General features: G+C 48.8%; 1 pseudogene; it reads left to right on the plus strand.

Annotated features, from left to right (window-relative positions):
- The first annotated feature begins 4,350 nt into the window (after nt 1-4,350).
- LOC119366681 lies at nt 4,351-5,896 on the plus strand (annotated as a pseudogene).
- Nucleotides 5,897-7,583: the final 1,687 nt, after the last annotated feature.

The raw sequence follows: 7,583 nt of genomic DNA on the forward strand, positions 1-7,583 counted from the left end.
GGGGGGGGGGAGGGGGGTCACGAGGAGGTCGGTCTTTTTTGTTTTTTTATTGTGTGAGGCAAGGGAGGCGGGTTTTCTTGTGCGTGTGGGAAGGTGGGGACGGATGCTTTCGTATGAGGGATCAAGGAGTGTGGGGTGGACGTACCACATGCTGTCTCCAACTTGCCTTAAGAGGAGACACGGTAGAAAAAACTTAATTAATTGCAAGCGTAATTATTTGTCTGAACATTTAATTTCCCTTGATTTTCAAATCGGTTCGATGCTTGGTTTCTATTTTCTTTCCTTTTCTTTTAATGTGAGGCAAGGGAGGTGGATTTTTTTGTGCATGCGTGGAGGTGGGAGTGGATGGGTTTCTGTTGGGATGACCAAGGGATGGGGAGTTGGACATACCGCGTACAATCTCCATCTCTCCTTTTAAGGCTGGTTGTAATGGGGAGTATCATATACTAGTATCATGCATATGACACTAGTGTATGATACTACCTCCCTAATGCATAGTATCATACTCCTTCCGTTCCTAAATATAAGGTGTATTAGTTTTTTAAAAAGTCAACTGTTGTCTATGTTTGACCAACTTTACAGCAAAACATATAAAGATTTATAATACTAAATATATAAAATGTAAAAATATAGTCCATGATGAATCTAGTGATAATGATTTGGTATTCTAGATATTGATATTTTTCTCTATAAACTTGGTCAGACTTAGAGAAGTTTGACTTTTTGGAAAAATAATACACCTTATATTGAGGAACGGAGGGAGTATTTTAGTATCATGTAATACTCTATTTATTGCCATGAATGACACAAAGTAGCATAGCATTTATTATGATACGGTATCATGATATGATACTCCACCCTCTATTTCTTCATTTAATGCCATGACACTCATCAAAATTGCCTAGTTGGCATGCATGATACTACCTATGATACTACCATTACGGGCAGCCTAATAGTTAAGATACAGTTGAAATATTACCTACTATTAATTATCTGTGTCCCTAATTAAGTGTGTGACTAAATCATTAATTGAATCAATGGCTCGATTTTATAGTTGATTTTGTTGGAATTTGCTAGTGGGTCATTGGCCCAAATCCCAAGTAAAATTCTGAAATTCTCTTGGCCCATCGGTGCATACATGTGACCTTGAGTCTACACCACGCACGCCCACTGGGTGCATTCGTGCACGCACACGCCAGCCTAACTCACGCACGCACGCACACACCCCTTGAGCCGCGGACCCGGCGCGGTCCAGTCTGCGCCCGACGTGCCTGGCGTGCACACGTAGCCACCATGCTCTGGCCGTGGCTCTTATTGCCAACACTCACGCCCTGAGACACGACTCAGAGGACTCCGTCGTCCGTCAGCTGCGCCCGCTCCGCCGCCGGCTCCCCTCCGCAGCTGAGGGCAGTCCCTCTTGAAGTGTCTGCGCTCGCCGCACTTGTAGCAGGGGCCGCGCCTGTTGCCGCCATTCTCCGACGCCATGCTCCGCATGTCGTCATCATCCCACGCGCCATCGTGTCACCGATCTTGCGCTGCCCACTGCGCCACCGTCATGAGCAGCTGCTCACCAATTGTTGTTGCTGCCCGAAACCCTAGCCTGCCCTAGCTCGTGCTCTCTCTCGTATCTCACTTCTCACTGCAACGGACCGAGGAGGAGAAGAAGGCAGATGAAGTGGACACAGGGATTGCTGGCGCACGAACGCCCCGCTACACAGACGGCTTTTCTTTCCTCAAGCACGAACTCGATGCCCTAGACCACACTGTTACAATGATCGACCTGACGCTTATGTAGTCGGGCCTGCGCTGGGAATGACCCACATGCTCCCACCCCTGCTAGCTCCCCGATCGGCCCGCTCCGCTCAGGGCCACCTCGCACACGCACGCGCGCAGCTCGCGGCGAGCACGCAGCAATCACGCCCACCCGGCGCGGTCCGGTCTGCGCTTGGCGCGCACATGCAGCAACCACGCTCTGGCTGTTGCTCTTATTGCCAACACTCACCCCCTGAGACACGGCTCAGAGGAGTCTGCCGCCTTCGACGCTGGCGTCCGCCAGCAATGCCTGCTCCGCCGCCGGCTCCCTCCGCAGCTGAGGGCAGTCCCTCTTGAAGTGTATGCGCTCTCCGCACTTATAGCAACAGCCGCGCCTGCTGCCGCTGTTCCCCGATGCCATTCTCTGCATGTCGCCGTCGTCCCGCGCGCCACCATGTCGCCGATCCCACGCTGCCTACTGCACCGCTGTCATGAGCAGCTGCTCACCCCCGCACTCGCCGCTGTCTTGTCCACGAAGCCGAACCCGCTCGTCGAATGCGTGCAGTTTCCCGAGCGCCTAGTCAAACGTCATCTCGTCAAGGTCGCAGAATTGCTCGATGCCGGTGACGACAGGGAAGAGATGATCGGGCACCGTATCCATAAGCTTCTTCATGATCTCCGTGTCGCCCAGCATCTCGCCGAGGTTCGTGAACTGCGCCGTCATCCCAGCGAGCCTCCCGGCGTACGCGTGCAGCGCCTCACCGTCTGTGATCTTCAGGCGATCCTGCTCTCCGCGCAGCGTTGCCCGCATTGCCGCCCGCACCCGCTCCGCGCCGATGAACCTCACTTTCAGAGAGTCCCATACCTTGATGACGGTGAGCTTCGCCTCCACCTGTAGCAACACGTCGTCCGGCAGCCCTGACATGATCATATGTCACATGGTCTTGCACATCTTGGCGTTCACCGCCGCGTCGCCCACCGACGCCACCGCCTCCCACAGCGTGTGGGCATCGAGGATCGCCTGCGCCTTGATCGCCCACACCGTGTATTTATTCGGCGAGAGCATCGGCATCGCCATCGACACTGATCCGCCCGCGCCTGCGTCGTGTGGCACGATCGCCATAGCCACCGGCGGGCTCTCGAACCTGAAGCTCTGATGCCAATTGTTGTTTCTGCCCGAAACCCTAGCCTGCCCTAGCTCGTCCTCTCTCTCTCTCTCTCTCTCTCTCTCTCTCTCTCTCTCTCTCTCTCTCTCTCTCTCTCTCTCTCTCTCAGCTATTCCCTGTTACGGAGTCCTTGCGAATAGGCATATGATAACTAGTTCCCAATGCCCGCTTTGTACATCCGACTGTGAGAGCATTAGGCACGCTTTGTTTCTGTGCCCGAGAGTGCAAGAAATATGGTGAATTCTAGGTCTGGGACCCTTGATCAATGAGGTATGTTCATCTGAAAGGGAAGGAGGGTCTGTGCTGGCGGATGTGCTACTGTCCAGGAATCAATTTCAGTCGTTGGTGGCTGATGTTAACCGCAATGATCTACTAGCCATAGGTGTCTGGTATGTGTGGTGGGAGTGTCACCAGTTCACTCATGGTGAGCTCCTTTTTTAGCCAACGAGATCAGCACAAGCAATTTTAGCTTTGGCAAAAAACTTCACACGGGCACAATCCAAAAATACGAGAATCAAAAGACATGGATGGAACAAGCCGCCGGATGGTCTAGTTAAACTCAATGTTGATGCTACGTTTGATCAAGACAGAGGTATTGGGAGTACGGGTGCAATTTTACGTGATGACACAGGTTTTTTCTTGGCTGCATCTTGTGTTGATATTCCGTTCGTGGAAGATGCCGGGACAGCAGAAGCTCGGGGTCTTAGGGATGGGTTTCTTCTGGCTAATGATATGGGCTGCAACAAAATCTACGTGGAGGCGGATTGTATGGAGGTAATTGAGATCATGCAGAACGGCGGAAATTCACTCGGCCCAGCGGCGGCAATCTATGAAGAATGCTCTTTTTTAGCTCGCAATTTTATTTCAGTATGTTTTCATCACTGTCCTAGGGAGGCCAATATGGCGGCGGATGTATTGTCTAGGAACTCGGAGACTTCTCGAACAATTGTCTGGAAGTCGGAGCCTCCGGAGTTTCTAGTAGACGTTTTATCAAACGATGTATCTTTATTCTCACATGAAATATAAACCGCCATGATGGCATTCCTTCAAAAAAAAACATGCAACTAATATCCTGCCTAATATGCCATTGATGTCTTACCTAATATAGACGTGCAATCAGTATCTTGCTTAAAATCAACAATATGTTAATCTAAATGTGGATATTGGCACCAAATTAAGATATCTCATAAACTTTCTGGCATAAAAGACATTACCTGAGGATTGTTTAGATATGCATTGGGATTGCTATATCTAAATATCTATTTAATTGATGCCCTCCCATACATTTTCTTAATATTAAATAGATATCCGGGTAAACTTAGTAAGCATTGATTTTTTTAGTATCTATTTAATGTCATTAAATAATGTTGGTGCCTTTTATATAGGCCATCTATTTGGGGACGGTGAGCGAGGAGTAGTAGCAACGATGGCCATGGGCAAGCGCTTCAACTTAGCGGCGCCACTGCTGCTCACCTTAACCTTCTTGTTCTGCAGCTGCTCCATGATCTCTTCTTCTTCCCAAGCGTCGCCCGCTGGCTTCCTCCAATGCGTCACCAAGGCTAACATCTCGGTGTTCGAGCAGGGCGAGGATTTGTTCAACACGCAGCTCCACAAATACATGAGGAACCCAAAGTTCCTGGCAAACACCACCGAGAGGCCGCTCTATGTCGTGATGCCGGTGAATGCTCACCACGTGCAGGTCGCCGTGCGCTGCGGCAGCCTAAACGGGGTGCCCATCCGCGTGCGCAGCAGCGGGCACGACTATGAGGGCCTGTCGTACCGGTCCGTGCACACCGAGGGCTTCGCCATGCTCGACATGTCGGAGCTACGCGCCGTGGTCGTCGACAACCAGACATCGACAGCGTGGGTGGAGTCCGGCGCGACGCTCGGCGAGCTCTACTATGCCATATCGAAGGCGAGTAGCCTTCTGGGATTCCCGGCCGGCGTGTGCCCGACCGTCGGCGTCGGAGGCCATTTTAGCGGCGGTGGCTTCGGCAAGATGATGCGCAAGCACGGGCTGGCCATTGATAACATTATCGATGCTGAGTTGGTGGACGTCAATGGCACGCTCCTGAACAAGACCACCATGGGGGACGACGTCTTCTGGGCCATCAGAGGCGGCGGCGGCGGGAGCTTCGGCGTCGTGCTGAAGTGGCAGGTGAGGCTCGTGACCGTCCCGGCGACGGTATCGGTGTTCAAGGTCTCGGCGTCCAACAGCCAGGGAGCCGCCGTGCACGCGGTCACCAAGTGGCAGAAGGTGGCGCCGGCCCTGCCGGACGAACTGTACATCAGGGCGCTTGTCCAGAACGACATGGCCGTCTTTCGAGCAGTGTTCCTCGGCACATGCGACACGCTCCTGCCTCTGGTGATGAGCCAGAAAGAGAGACTGAATTTGAGGCGCTCCGACTGCAAGGAGATGAGCTGGATCGAGTCCATGGCCTAGGTAAACAACTGCACCGTGGAGGACCTCCCGAAGCGGACCACCTCCAAGATCGACTCCAGCCATGGCTTCAAGGCGACCACGGACTACGTCCGGCGGCCCATTCGGCGGGAGGTGTGGGCCAAGATCTTCAACAAGCAGGTTGGGCAGCCAAACGCGCAGATCGTCCTGGTCCCCTATGGCGGGCGGATGAGCAACGTGAAGGAGGACGCGACGCCATTCCCGCACCGCGGCCGGGGTGTTGTATAGCATGCAATTGTACAACTACTGGCTGCCCGTGGATTCGGGAGACGACTCGGCAAACGTGCAGAGCAAGTGGGTGAGGGACATGTACGCCTTCATGTCACCGTACGTGAGCTCTAATTCCATGTCAAGGGGAGCCTACATCAACTGCAGGGACCTGGATCTGGGTCCCAACTGGGGGCCGAAATACTTCAAGGGTAACTACCAGAGGCTCACCAAGGCCAAGGCTGAGATCGACCCCCACAATTACTTCCGCAATGAGCAAAGTATCTCCCTGCCAAAAGGAGCATCTTAATTGTTCCCCTATTTCCTCCTCTTTTTGAATTAGCGGCAAAATATTTCCGTTAAAGCATCCTAATTAATTGTTGTGGACTGCAAGCCTTCGTTTTACTACTCCCTCCGTTCCTAAATATAAAACCTTTTGGGGATTCCATCATAGACTACATACGGAGCAAAATGAGTGAATCTTTAAAAGGTCTTATATTTAGGAACGGAGGAAATACCTCTGTAAAGAAATATAAAATTGTTTAGATCACTACAGTAGTGATCTAAATGCTCTTATTTCTTTAAGGAGGGAGTATTATATATTGACATGTACGCATTCTATCTTGAAATCACCTTTTTTTAATAATGAAAATGGTTCAAACTGTTATTTAATAAAATAAAATAAATGTTTGTAATACTAAAATGTTTCTCATATCGCTTTTTGAAATAATTGAAAAGGCTGAAATCACTTGATTGAAATCATGATATTTTTGAAAGAACTGCAACATGTTTGAAGTAATTGAAATCACATTTTGGAACAATCAAAACTTATACAAAATAATTGAAACCACTTTTTAAATAATGAACATTGTTGATTTTTAAAGACAATTTAAGACGTCACTTTTTTTTAAAATGATGTGCAATGATCAAGCATAGCAGATATCAAAAAAAGGACAAGCAATGAAAATATCATTCTTGATATCTTACGATCATGCAAAGCAATATGGCAATAATACTCAAGTCATGTATATGATGCTGGAAGTTGCATGACAATATATCTCAGAAATGACTATGGAAATGCCATGATAGGTAGGTATAGTGGCTGTTTTGAGAAAGATATATGGAGGGTTTTTGCAGCGGCGAAGTTTGTGCGGCACTGGAGAGGCTAGCAATGGCGGAAAGGTGAGTGTGCGTATAATCCATGAACTCACATTAGTCATAAAGAACTCATATACTTATTGTGAAATATTTATTAGCCCTCGAAGCAAAGTAGTACTAGCATACCCTAGGGGGAGGTTGGTAGGAGTTAACCATCGCACACCCCCGATTCAAACAGCACAAAAGGATTTCAATCAAGGATAAATTATGCTCCGACCTCACCGCTAATGGCAGCGGCCACCACTTTACATGCGTGAAGGTTTACTTGCGTAAAGACATACTTCCCTTAACACCATTATTAATACTCAACTTTAATTCTTTTACTAGCATGCCCCCATATTACCACCTCAATATCGCAAAAGTATTGCAAGGAGTCAAACATATCATATCCAGTGATCTATAAGTTTTGTGTATGATTTTATGACTAACCATGTGAATGACCAATTCCTATTGAATCTCTAAATAGATATAAGTTTAATTCTTTCTACAAAAGACTTTCCCAAGCTGTAACAAAATAACGGTTTTCCAATGTAGAGAAACAGGCATCCAAACTTCAAATGATATAAGTGAAGCACATGAAGCAATCTTAAAGCCAAACTCAAAAGATATAAGTGAAGTGCAAAGAGCATTGGATAAATCAACCAAGGACTATCTCGTACCAGCATGGAGCATTATTAAAAGCAAAATAAAAGCACACGACGCTCCAAGAATTTACACATATCATGTGAGCAAAACAAAAACCGAGACATACCGATAGATGCCTTCCGGGGCATCCCCAAGCTTAGTCGCTTGACTATCCTTGAATATTAACTTGGGTGCCTTGGGCATCCCCAAGCTTG

This window comes from Triticum dicoccoides, chromosome 2B (genome assembly GCF_002162155.2).
Source record: "Triticum dicoccoides isolate Atlit2015 ecotype Zavitan chromosome 2B, WEW_v2.0, whole genome shotgun sequence".
NCBI lineage: Eukaryota > Viridiplantae > Streptophyta > Magnoliopsida > Poales > Poaceae > Triticum > Triticum dicoccoides.